General features: G+C 42.7%; 1 protein-coding gene across 1 annotated transcript in view; it reads left to right on the top strand.

The window, feature by feature from the left end:
• Positions 1–12,713, top strand: part of csmd3b (CUB and Sushi multiple domains 3b) — a 2,128,577-nt gene that overhangs the window by 2,023,016 nt on the left and 92,848 nt on the right. The window lies entirely within an intron of this gene.

Below are 12,713 nucleotides of genomic sequence, written 5' to 3' on the forward strand. Positions count from 1 at the left end.
AGTTCTTGAGGGCATTTAAAAGTTTTGAATGGGCTTTCATGAATGGAAGTGTTTTTATAAATATATTGAAGACTGTAATAAGAATTTAGAACTTGATTTTATTTCATCGAACATGGCCCCTGAAGCCAGTCTATGGTGGATAATGGGTGATATGACAAAGCAGGTGTAAGGGCAAAGGGTGGTGAGTTGCTTGGCGTGAGTTGGCATTAAGTTGGCATGGGGGCTAAAAGGAGCCATAGAGGTGGGCAGGGCCACGGTTCTGCATGGAGAGCATGAGACGCCATTGGGTGTTGATGGGAAGCCTCATGGAGGATATGAGGGCCATTGGATGTGGGTGGGGAGCATAAGTTGGCATGGATGGAACATGGGAAGTATCTGAAAGGTGAGGTACTAAAGGGCTTAAAATATGAGCTAACAACTAGGACAGAGTCCCAGACCAAGGTGGGCCTATTAAAGAACCCTCCTAGGCACTCAAAAATCCCTGTGGCTACCTCCGATCTGAATCTGGGAGTCATGGACCCAACTCCATCTTACACCCTGCCCCCAGAACAAAGTTCCCATCATTAGGGGGAGTTTCTCCCAAGGCCGGGAAGCTTTCAGACTCACGCTACCGATTCTGGGAGTGAAAATCCCGGCTGAAGTAACAAAGGCCATAGAATCGCTAAGTAATCTATGAAATTGTTACACAAACTTACAGTGACATTCCAAACAGCCTTAAAGCAAATGGAATCATGGGGAGGCTGCTTCAATATAAAGCACTAATGCACCAAAAATAAAATGATTTTTCGAAACCTCTTCCACTTCATGGTGGTTTCCTATTTGCACTGTTATTTTTCCTTCCTGTGCAGACCTGCTGCTTCAGGATAAATATTGGTGGGAACATCAGAGAGGCCTCTCCTCCACTAATTCAACATAGGGCCATGGGAACGTTTATGTCTCATCTGAAAGAAGATGCCAAACTTAGAGGGGGAGGGGGAGGATCCCATCGTCGTCATCTGAGTAGAAACCAACAGCTTTGGTAGAACGAGGATTGATGTTCTGCTGAGAGGGTCTGCAAAGTTAGGGTCTCAATTAGAATGCAAAATCTCAAAGTTGATCATCTTTGGATTGTTTGCTAACACACGGGGTCAAGTAGATTAGAGAATTAAACGTGTGGCTCAAACAGTGGTGTGGGAAGAAAGGGTTTTGATTCATGGAGCTCTGGCACCAGTACTTATGAAAGATGGAGTTGTTGCATTGGGATGAGTTCCACCTAAACCAGGCTGGGACCAGTGTCCTGATGAATAGCATAAGGAGGGCCATGGGTAGGGTTTTAAATTAACAGAGCTGGGGCAGATGATTTGGTTGCAGTAAGATTTAGAAACTCAAAGAGAAAAGTCAAGGCAATAGAACAGTGTAATGATTTGGGTAGAAACAATTGGAGTGGAACAGGACGACAGAGAAAGCTTATTGGTAATAGTGCATTAACAAGTAATGTCCATGTAGGGTCTAGTAGTAAAAATTAAAATTAAAGGCTGTTTATATGAATGCTCAAAAAATCTGCAATAAGATAGATGAGCTAGTGACAAAAGCAGAGATGAATAATTTAGATCTCATCAGCATTACAGGAATTTGGTTACAAGGTAACCAAGCTTGGAAAATAAATATTTCTGAGTACACATTTCGAAAAGTCAGGCAGAATGGAAAAGGAGGAGAGGGTAGCCCTGACAGTTAAGGATGACATATGGACATTAGTGAGAAAGGATCTTGGCTCAGAAGATCAGGAAATAGAATTAGGAATAGCAAGCATTAGAAAACACTGATGTGAGTGGTTTATAAGCCTCCTAATAATAGTTATGCCATTGAACAGAGCATTAAACAAGAAATTATTGGAGTTTGTAACAAAGGCAATGTAATGCTTATCAAGGACTTTAATCTACATATAGGTTGAACCAATCAAATTGGCAAAGGTTGTCTGGAAAGATGAGTTTATAGAATATTTTTGTGACAGTTTCTTGGAACAATATGTTGTAGAAGCAACTGGAGATAAAAATATTTAAGATCTAATATTGTGCAATGAGGGTTCATAGTAATCTCACAGCAAAAGATCTGTTGGGCAATAGTGATCATATTACAATTAACTCCAAATCAATTTTGAAAGTGACATATCTCAGTCACAAATAAGAATCTTAAACTTAAACATAGGTATTACGGGCAAGCTGACTAAGGTTGATTTGGTAAATAGACTAAAACGTATGTTAGTAAATAAACAAAGGGAAACATTTAAAGAAACAATTCAATAATACATTCCATTGGAAAACAAAAACTCAGCAAGAAATATCCATCCACGGCTTACTAAGAAAGTTCAGGATGGTATTAGATTAAAATATTATTGTAAAGAATAATAGTAAGTCTGAGGATTAGGAACAATTTGGAAACCAGTTAAGGGCCACAAAAAAGTTGCTAAAAAGAGAAAATGTAAAATATGAAAGTAAACTAGCCAGGAATATAATAAACAGATTGTAAGACCTTTTATAAATATATAAAAAGGAGTGTAGCTAAAGTAAATGCTGATCCCATAGAAGCAGGGGCAGGAGAAATCATTATGGGGAATGAGGAAATGACAGAGTCTTTTCAACAATAGACACGAAATGCATACCAGAAATAGAGGGTAACTTAGGAGCTAAACAAAAAGAGTGAGACAATTAAGGTAATTGATATCAGCGGAGAAAAAGTACTAGAGAAACTCAAGGGATTAAAACCTGACAAATCCCCAGGATCTGATGGCCTACATCCTAAGGTTCTACAAGAGATGTTGCCGAAATAGTGGATCTAGTGGCTATGATTTCCCAAACACCCCAGATTCTAGAACGGTCCCAGCATATTGGAAGTTGACAAATGTGACACTGTTATTTAAGAAAGAGGGGTGAGGAAGAAAACAGGAAATTACAGGTCAGTTAGCCTGACATCAGTCATCAAGAAAGGGCTGGAATCCATTATTAAGGAAGTCTTAACAATTAATTTAGAAAATCATTGTATGATCAGACAAAGTCAGCATGATTTTACGAAAGGGAATTTATTAGAGTTTTTTGAGGATGTAGCTAGTAGGGTAGATAAAGGGGTACCAGTAGATGTAGTATAGCTGGATTTGCAAAAGGTGTTGGATAAGGGGTAAATGGGGCATTTTCAGTTGGCAGGCTGTGACTAGTGGACCTCTACAAGGATCAGTGCTGCAACCTCAGCAATTTACAATATATATTAATGACTCAGATGAAGAGACAGAGAGTAATCTATCTAAGTTTGGTAACAATATAAAGTTAGGTGGGAATGCAATGTGAGGAGGACACACAGAAGCTGCAAAGAGATATAGACAGGTTAACTGAGTGGGCAACAAGGTGCCAGATGGAGAATAATGTGGGCAAGTGTGAGGATATTTACTTTGGTCATAATAGAAAAGCAGAATATTTTTTAAAAAGTGTGAAAATTTTAAGTATTGATGTTCAATGGGGTTTGGGTGTGTTCATACAAGGAGCACAGAAAGTACAGCAAGCAATTGGGAAGGCAAATGGCATATTGGCCTTTACTGCAAGGGGACTGGTGTATAAGAATAAATAAGTTTTTCTACAATCGTACAGGGCTTTGGTGAGACACCTGGAACACTGTGTTCCATTTTGGTTTCCATATTTAAGGAAATATTGGAATCTGTGCAGTGAAGGGTCACTAGATTGATCCCTAGGATAAGAGGGTTGTCCTGTGATGAGAGGCTGAATGAATTGGGCCTCTGTTCTCTGGAATTTTAAAAGATGAGAGGTAATCACATTGAAACATACAAGATTTTGACAGTGAGAAGTTGCTTCCGCTGGTTGGGGAATCTAGAATATGAGGGCATAGTCTCAGGATAAGGGGCTGATCGTTTAAATGAAGAGAAATTTCTTCACTCAAAGGGTTGTCAGTCTTTGGCATCCTTTACCCCAGAGGGTTGTGGTGCACTGTTGTTGAATATATTTAAGGTTAAGAGAGACAGATTTTTGGTTGCTCAGGGAATTGAGGGATATGAGGAGCAGACAGGAAAGCAGAGTTGAAGCTCAAGATCAGCCGTGATCATATTGAATGGCAGAGCAGCCCCAGCAGGCCACGTGAGTTACTCCTGCTGCTATTTTTTATGTTCTTACCTTAATAGTGCAGCATTCCCTCAGTACTGCATTGGGTTGTCAGCATTGATATGTACTCAAGTTTCTGGAGTGGGACTTCAACCCACAACTTTTTGCCTCACCGGCAAGAATTCGACCACTGAGCCAGGAAAATACCTACTTAGTTATAACACCAAATTACACTTCTCCCACTAAGCTTTTAAAGCTTTAGTTAAAATTTGAACTGCAATTAGACAGATCATTGATTGGGCTTTTAGCGTTTTCCTAGTAGAATTATGCCAGAGTTTTCATTGCAAGCACTTTCACTTCAGTCAGCCTGCTGCACAGTCTGCACCACATTTCATTTTTTGCACTTCTGAAAGAACATTATTGATCCCAAAGATTGCCTCGTGGGACAGGAGTCAGAAACTGAGCACAGGTTTCAAGATGTGGCCTTAATCTGTGGCTCCCAGGATTACTATAGCAACCTTTGAGTGTGCGATAACTTAGCAGTCTCAACTACTTCAGCAGCCCAAGAGGCAATTCCTTACGAACTACATCTGGAAACGTGTCATCAATATTTATTTTATTACATCCTTGGACTACATTTATTTTTTAAATGATAATCTTTTCACTTGTTCTCAGTTAATAGAGAACATGGGATTTAATCCAGCCTGTCGCAGCGGGAGACATGGCAGCCAGGCTCACTTAATCGTGGGAGTGGTCTTGTATCAGTCTCTTGGCAGCGGCAAAACCTCCCAGGATTAAGTTGGAGGATGATGCAGGATTCCCAGCCGCTGGTGGCAGGATGCCATTTGGGTTCATTAATGAGCCAGTTGACACCCATTATCTCTGAGCCCACTGCAATTTATTGGTGGCTCAGGAATTAAATCAAGGCCACCCAGTTCTCCCACACTCTCTGAAGGCTGCCCAGCAAAACCTGTCAAATTTGCCAGCAGCCTCCTGGGGATGTCCATCACTGTCCGGCACCCTGTGCCCAATCGAGGGATCCGTCATTGGGCGAGATGTGGCCACTGAACAACAACCCTTTGCCCTTGCTTCCAACCCCCCTGGCCCATCCTCTCCCACAACCCCCACTCTGTGATCCCCATACCGCCCTAACTCACCTATGTCCTGGGTCCCACGGTGATCCTGGGTCTCTGGTGAGTGCATTGCCACCAGCAGTCACCACTCCACTCCCACTTCCCTTGGCGGGCAGGACTTGTGTCACTGGGGACTTCAATTGTGGGCAAGGCCCGACAGTGGCCACAGATTCTGTCAGTCCTCTCCCACGGAACTGACGGGGGTTACCCACTGGTTCTGTGCCAGAGGATTTCGACAAAATCCTGGTCCATGCTTCCTAATATTGGTGAGCCATTAACCTAGATCTACCAGTCAGCAGCAATGCTGGGTGCATTGCCACTGCCAACGACGTTTCTTCCAACCCAACAATACTGCCCATTTCTTCCGGGATCTTCCAGCTGAAGCAGAAACGGGCAGCATAAATCCAGTGACTGTTGAAAAGTCAGGGGAAGGAGTGGACACACAGTTTTTCTATGACAGTATCTACCAGTTTTTAAAGGTCCAAGTCTTTTAATGAATGATCGTGGGTGAACGAATGGTGAGTGGGTCAGTGGGTGAGTGAGTGAATGGGGAGGTTGGTAGTTGGGTGTTATGACACGGCAGATGATGTGTGCTAGGTGGACCAAATCCACATGGGAAACCTGGCCACACTGTCACAACAGTTATGCAATTTGTATTTATTACGAGAAAATGTGTGCACTGAATTCATAAGCAATGAATCCACCAAGACCTTTAGAGATTTTAAAAATTAAATTAAAACACTTATTAACAAAAGAAAAGATTTCAAGCACATACATAAGACTATAGTTACTTACTACTATAACAAATCCTAAAATTCCTAATTAACCTGACTCCCAACATCCTAACATCCCTTTGAAATCAAAACAACCCCTTCATTTTCTAAAAATGCAAATTCCCTTCACACCTTACATGCTAAGACCCCATCCATGTTTACTCATTAGCATTTTAAGTACATTTCTACACCAAACTTCTTTTGATAATTTTAAGCCTGCAGTCCACCTGACTCCAAGGTAGTTAAATCACACAGGCCAATCCATCTACACTCGCATCCATAAACCTACTTTATAATAAACCAGAATAATATGAAAATGATTACACTTTCGTGCAGCGGGTAGTTGGGTCAGGGGGTGCTGGCCCTGTGGTTGGGGGTTAGTTGGGTCTGGCCAGGGGAGGTTGTCGGGTGTGCTTGGGATGTGGTCAGGGGGTCCGGTCAATCATTCATTTCAAAGCTGGTGAAACCCATTGTCTTAAAAATGACAGATCATGGAATCATCGAAAATTTATGGCACAGGAAGAGGCCAGCTGGCCCATTGTGCCTGCGCCGGCTGAGAAATGAGCCACCCAGCCTAAACCCAATTTCCAGCATTTAGTCCATAGCCCTGCAAATCAGGTGCATATCCTGACACCTTTAAAATGTGTTGAGGGTTTCTGCCTCTACTACCCTTTCAGGTAGTGAGTTTCAGACCCCTACAACCCTCTGGGTGAAAATGTTTTTCCTTATCTCCTCTCTAATCCTTCTACCAATCATTTTAAATATATGCCCCCGAGTCACTGACCTCTCTGTTAATGTTATCAGGCCCTTCCCATCCACTCTATCTAGGCCACTCATAATTTTGTGCAACTCAATCAAATCTCTCTTCAACCACCTCAGTTCCAAGGAGAACAACCCCAGCCTATCCAATCTTTCCTCATAGCTGCAATTTTCCAGTCCTCATGCTGCGTTAGGCTGATAATGGGGCCCGACATCCAATAGATCCTGGAAGCCTCCAGGAAGATGGATGATTCGAGTGCTGTAACATTGTACGGCCACTTATAAATTGGGTAAAAAAAGTTATATTTAATTAACATTGGTTGTGATTCTATGTGTCACCGGCTCAAATATTGCTCAGTTAGTCTGGAGGTGACAAGATTCCAGTAATGCCCCAAACTGATTAAATCATCCGTCCGATTCTTTCATATTAGAAATGTGATAACATTGAATCCTCTGAGTCCTACCGGAAAAGGTTCAGTCTCATGCTTTTCATCGTTTTCATTGATAAGGATTCAAAATTGGGGAAAGTAATTCTATCAGGATGAGTAGGCAAATGGCAGGGGGAACTAGTTGGGTGATCGGGGAGTAATCAAGTTGGGTCAGAGAGGTGTCTGGTTGCCGGGGCCGGGGAGTGGAGGTGCGTGTAGCCGGTTAGTCGGGTGGTTGGGGAGTAGCCGGATCTGTTTGAGGGGTAGTCGGGTGGTTGGGGCTATTTGGGTGGTCAAGGGGTCATCAGGTCTAATAGGGAGGTCATCAGGTTGTAGTCAGGTTGAGTCAGGGGGGATAGTCAGTGCGTAGTCGAATTGAGTCAGGGGTAATCGGGTCATGCCAGTGGGGTAGTTGCGTCTGGTCAAGGAGGTAGTCAAGTGGTCGGGGGTTAATCAGGTGGTTGGAGGTTAGTTGAATAGGGGGGTGGTCAGGTTGGGGGATAGTCAGGTGGCTGGGAGCTGGTCGGGAGTGGTCAAGGGATGGGGGTGATTGGAGGGGTGACTGGGGTTGGAGGGGTGACTGGTAGGATGGTCAGTTACAAAGTTTCTCTGTTATTGGACCTGGTTTTAAACTGTCTGACATTTCCTGGGTAACTATCCAGGTAAATCCCATGTGTCTGACTCAAGTCTGCCCTCAGCTCAGGGTCAGAGGCACTTGCAGAGGGTCCCATGCAGCAGGGAATCAGCCCAGTGGACGTTTAAACCTCCCGGGATATTCACACAAATGTCTGTGCATAGGGACCTCCGCAGGGTCATGACACATATCCTGAAACTACGCCCATCTCCGACGATCCAGAGACCAGAAGGTTTGGGCCAATGCTTATTCTCTTGCTTACTGACTAAACCCGAGAGCAGATTGTTTTGCCAGTTGACTTTAATTCACAGGCAGTAGTGACAATTAATAAATTGGGCAGAGGATAGAATGGATGGATTGTCCATTACTACCTGTTTTGTGATCCCACCAAAGTTGCAATTTTACCCCAAGGGAAAATAAATTGAGAAGCAGAAATTTAACTCATGAGCACCGACTCTATACTGTCAATATGAGCATCAGTTCTTCGAATTTGCCCTGGCAATCTTTCACCTCAAAGCGTACCCAACTTAAGCTGGTCACATTCTTGTCATCCCGGGCGCCACCTGAAACAGTTTATGGCCTAAAGAATATGTAAACACGGGTCCTGTGCCTGTTCAAAGGCACTTTTGCAAATGTGACTTCCTAACCATTGGATTCACCCATTGTAAATCCTGCTCATAAATTCTAAGCAGTGTCAGCTTGGAGGGAGGCTGGACAACTGTCATCTTAAGGGATCCTCAGCTACATTTAGCTAAGTAGCTTGTTATTTCTGGCTAAGTTGGCTGCTGTAGGGATTGCAAACATTGAGGCACATAAGCCTCCTCCAGCATCATGGTTGTGCTCTCAGCCTCCTATTGTGGCTAAAGAATGAAGAAGTGGAAGTACAGTAAACAAGAGTGGAGAGGTTACAGCTGTGGGGAAAAGGCGGCAAAAGGAGGGAAAGTTACAGGAGGCTATACGCGGCTTACATGAACAGAACATCTTACCCTCAGTTAAGTGAGGCATATTGTGCCCATTTCCAGAAAGAAAAACCAGTAAAACTTGGGAAATGACTGGTGGCTGGTCCGAACTGGGTTTGTATACCTTAAAAGGAACTTCTGTTCGGACCAGTACCTGTCATTTCTCAAGATTTACTGTTTCTTCCTTCTGGGCTCGTTCCGCTTCTATTAGGGAGGCTATTACAGATCTGTGTCACCTGTTGCAACATCTAACTGCAGCCCAACACCAGGTCACATATTTCATTGCCCATGGCTCTGAAGGTAATTGTGGTTTCAAATTTATATACCTCAGGATCATTCCAAGCTGCAGCAGATGACATAAGAAACATTGGCCAATTGACGATTCATTCCTGTATCATGCAAATAATGGATGCACTCTTCACCAAGACAAACTAATTCATTTTTTTCTCTGTGGAGGTAGCAAAGCAGGAATATAGAACAATGGGCTTTGCAGGATCGTATACTTTGTAGTCTTGAATGCTCCACACAAAGACCCGAGACAAAAGCTGAAAAGGAAAGTCCTATATTTGCCTATTTGCACGTGTATCTAGTACTTGATAACAGTAACTGAATGATCCCGATCTGTGCCCGGTTTCCTGGCATTTGTTATTGTGCCTTTATCCTATGTCAGTCCCAGCTCAGCACTCAGACTATCGGATGTCAAGCTGGCTACTTAGCGACAAGGGATATCCCTTAAATATGTGGCTTGTGACATCTGTCAGAAGCCCTAGCACAAATGCAGAGGAGCATTATAATGAGAGAAACGTCCCTGATTAAGCAAACCACTGACATCCTAAAACAGAGACTGTCTGCATAGGATTGGAAATGTCCTGCAATATAGGCATGAGAGAGGCTTCAGTTTCACTGCAATTTGATGTGTGCTTCATCACTTTGCACTGCAAAGTGAAAAACCTTTACAGCTGCTTAGGGAGGAAGAAAGAGATCCAGGAGCAGAAAGAACAAAAGATGCCAAGGAAGAGCAGGGACATCTTTCCTGTCAGCTGCCAGAGTTGTATATCAACAGATTATCAATGAAAGCTTTGGTTCAATCATCCCTTCTCCCTTTCAACAATGGTCCCTGTGGTAATCTGAGGTGCAATACACCTTTAAGAGAATGCGAGCAGATTGACCACGTGACTGTATTACCCAATTGCTGTGTAGCGCAGGCTACAATGTTAATCAGTAGTTTAGAATAGGGTCTGGTTTGAGAAGCACACATGTTAGTGCTCTGTTACTTGTGTTAATAAACAGCATCTGCTTCATCATACATTGATCTCCGCGTCTGCAATATCTTGTTTACCAACTCATTCGTCAGTAGATAGGTGCGCAAGTGTGTTTGCTGAGCAAAGCAACGATAGAGAAGGAATGTAACAACTGGCGATGAGGTAAAACACAACCAGTCAGCAACACCAAAGGAAGCTGTGGAAATTAAACAGTACCTTGCAAGGCGATTGTAAGTACAGCCTTCATCATAGTCGTCAAAGTTAGCTCCCTCCAGTATGCCACAGTTTGGCCATAACGAACCATTTGGTCAGACCACCAATGACTGGTCACATTATTTTGATTGCCTCGCGTTTTTCTTTTTAGCCAACGACACATCGGGGGAGGAGAAGAGGCAAGCGGTCCTCTTATCCGACATGTGGCAGTAAAACATACAGCCTAATTCATAGCCTAATGGCACCCAAAGCCCTAGATTCCAAGAGCTTTGATGAGTTGGTAAATCTTGTAAAAAGACACTTTCAGCCAAAACTCTCAGTAACAACACAGCGTTTTAATTTAATTCAAAGTGTCGCACCCCTGGAGAGACAGTCGCTTGCCATGTAGCAGCCTTAAAACAACTGACAGAGCACTGTGAGTCCGGGCCGTCGATTAACGACATGTGAAGAGACTGATTAATATGTGGGGTTAATGAAGACGCCATTCAAAAAAGGTTGTTGTCAGAAACAAATTTAGACTTCAGCAAGGTGCTGGAGTTAGTTGGCGCTCGCATTGGAAAGCGCAGTCAGGGATTCAGATGCAATCAAGGGAGCACAAAATGGTGCCGTCCATCGTGTCGGGAGGGAAGCACCAGTTAGAAATGGCGCAGAAGCGCTGGGCTCTGTGGAAAGGCGGGAAACAGCCGCCATTAACAGACCAGCAAAAAGCAATGGTTTAACAGAGAAAACCCACAATAATAATGGCAGAAATGGAACCAGACAGCCTGCAAGTGAATGATAATTTAAAAGAATTGAGTGTTTCTACTGCCATCGTAATGGGCGCATTATGTGATATTGTAGAGCCGGATTAAGCAAAAAAGGTAGAAATCATGAAATCCACATAATAGAGAAACCAGAAGAAACAGAGTCAGGCATTTACTCAGGAAAAAGGAGTAGGTAACGACTCAACAAGAATTCATAGAAGTGACGCTTCGGGACAGAGTTTGAGTTGAAGTCAGTAACCTCCAAAAAGAAAAAGAAAACCTGCTGAAGTACTTTCGCATATTGCAGATTCCCTCAGATCCCAATTTGTACCACTAAAAAGGTTTGAGGAAGAACAGAAAGAATTCAACGTATCTCTGGCCGAGATGGAGAATAAATTAACTGAGAAAACACAACAATGCTTAATTCTCCAGGAAACAACTAACAAATATAAAAAAGAAATGGAAGAGCTGAAGAATCAGCTAGGTGAAAGCCAAGAAGCTTTAAAAATAGAGACCCCTGAAGTTCAAAGGAGCTGACAGATGAAGAAATGCTGCAAGACTCAACCACTGAGTTCACTCAAGTTGAGCTTATACCTGAGCCTAGTCTGGCCAATAGGAAAATTGAAAAGAAGGCCGAGATTAAAGTCAGCGCTGCCAAGAAGAAAACCCATCAGAGGAAGACACATAGGAAGAAAAAGTGGAATTACTAACAAGAGGGTGATGGCATGCCCATTGGAGTCTACACCACATGTGGAAAGAACTCTACTTGGTTTGGAAGTACCTGTAGGATCCATTGAGCCTGAGAGGATCAAAGAAACAAATCTACAAGTTCCTACTGGAGAGCCTAGTGGATAGATGACTCCTGATAGGGAGGCCTCGGATAAACCATCCGAAGTCGTAGAACTACGACATTCGATACATTTGAAGAAGCCTCCAGAGAGACTGAATTTGTAATGAGTTTATTAATGTAAATAGCTGACATATTGTAAAGATTGTAAATTGTACTTTCGAGTAAAGGGGAAGGAATGTGGTCATCTGAGGTGCAATACACCTTTAAGAAAATGTAAGCAGATTGACCACGTGATTGTATTACCTAATTGCTGTGAAGCACAGGCTACGATGTTAATCAGTAGTTTAGAATAGGGTCTGGTTTGAGAAGCACATATATGTTGGTGCTCTGTTAGTTGTGTTAATAAACAGCATGTGCTTCATCTTACATTGGTCACTGCATCTGCAGTATCTTGTTTACCAACTCATTCATCAGTAGATAAGCGTGCAACCATATTCGCTGAGCAAAGCAACCCGACAGAGAAGGAACATAACAGTGCCACACCATCATTGAAGTATTCACTAAAAGATCTGGTCCTTCCGATCTCTTAGTGAATACCTCAAGTTAAACAGCAACATGGGGATTTCTATCACATCACCTGACATGGCCAAACAAACAATTCAAAGAAACTGCATAAGATGAAACTGGGTCAAAATAGTTTATTTTCAAATGCAATGAAATAAATTGCCTTCTAGCATGCATACATAAGGTATTAGAAACCTCTAAGAACTGAATAAATGCCACATGAAATTCCCACACTAATAAGAATTATAGGTGGCATTTGTTAATTAAAATTTAATTCATGGAGATGCTGTCATCCTTGAGATGTAATTCAGTAAAACTAAACACTAATCACTGCACCAAAAGCCTTTTGGAATTAAGTAAGCTTTTAATGCTCAAC

The sequence above is a fragment of the Cetorhinus maximus genome, chromosome 4, assembly GCF_964194155.1.
Source record: "Cetorhinus maximus chromosome 4, sCetMax3.hap1.1, whole genome shotgun sequence".
NCBI classification, from domain to species: Eukaryota; Metazoa; Chordata; class Chondrichthyes; order Lamniformes; family Cetorhinidae; genus Cetorhinus; species Cetorhinus maximus.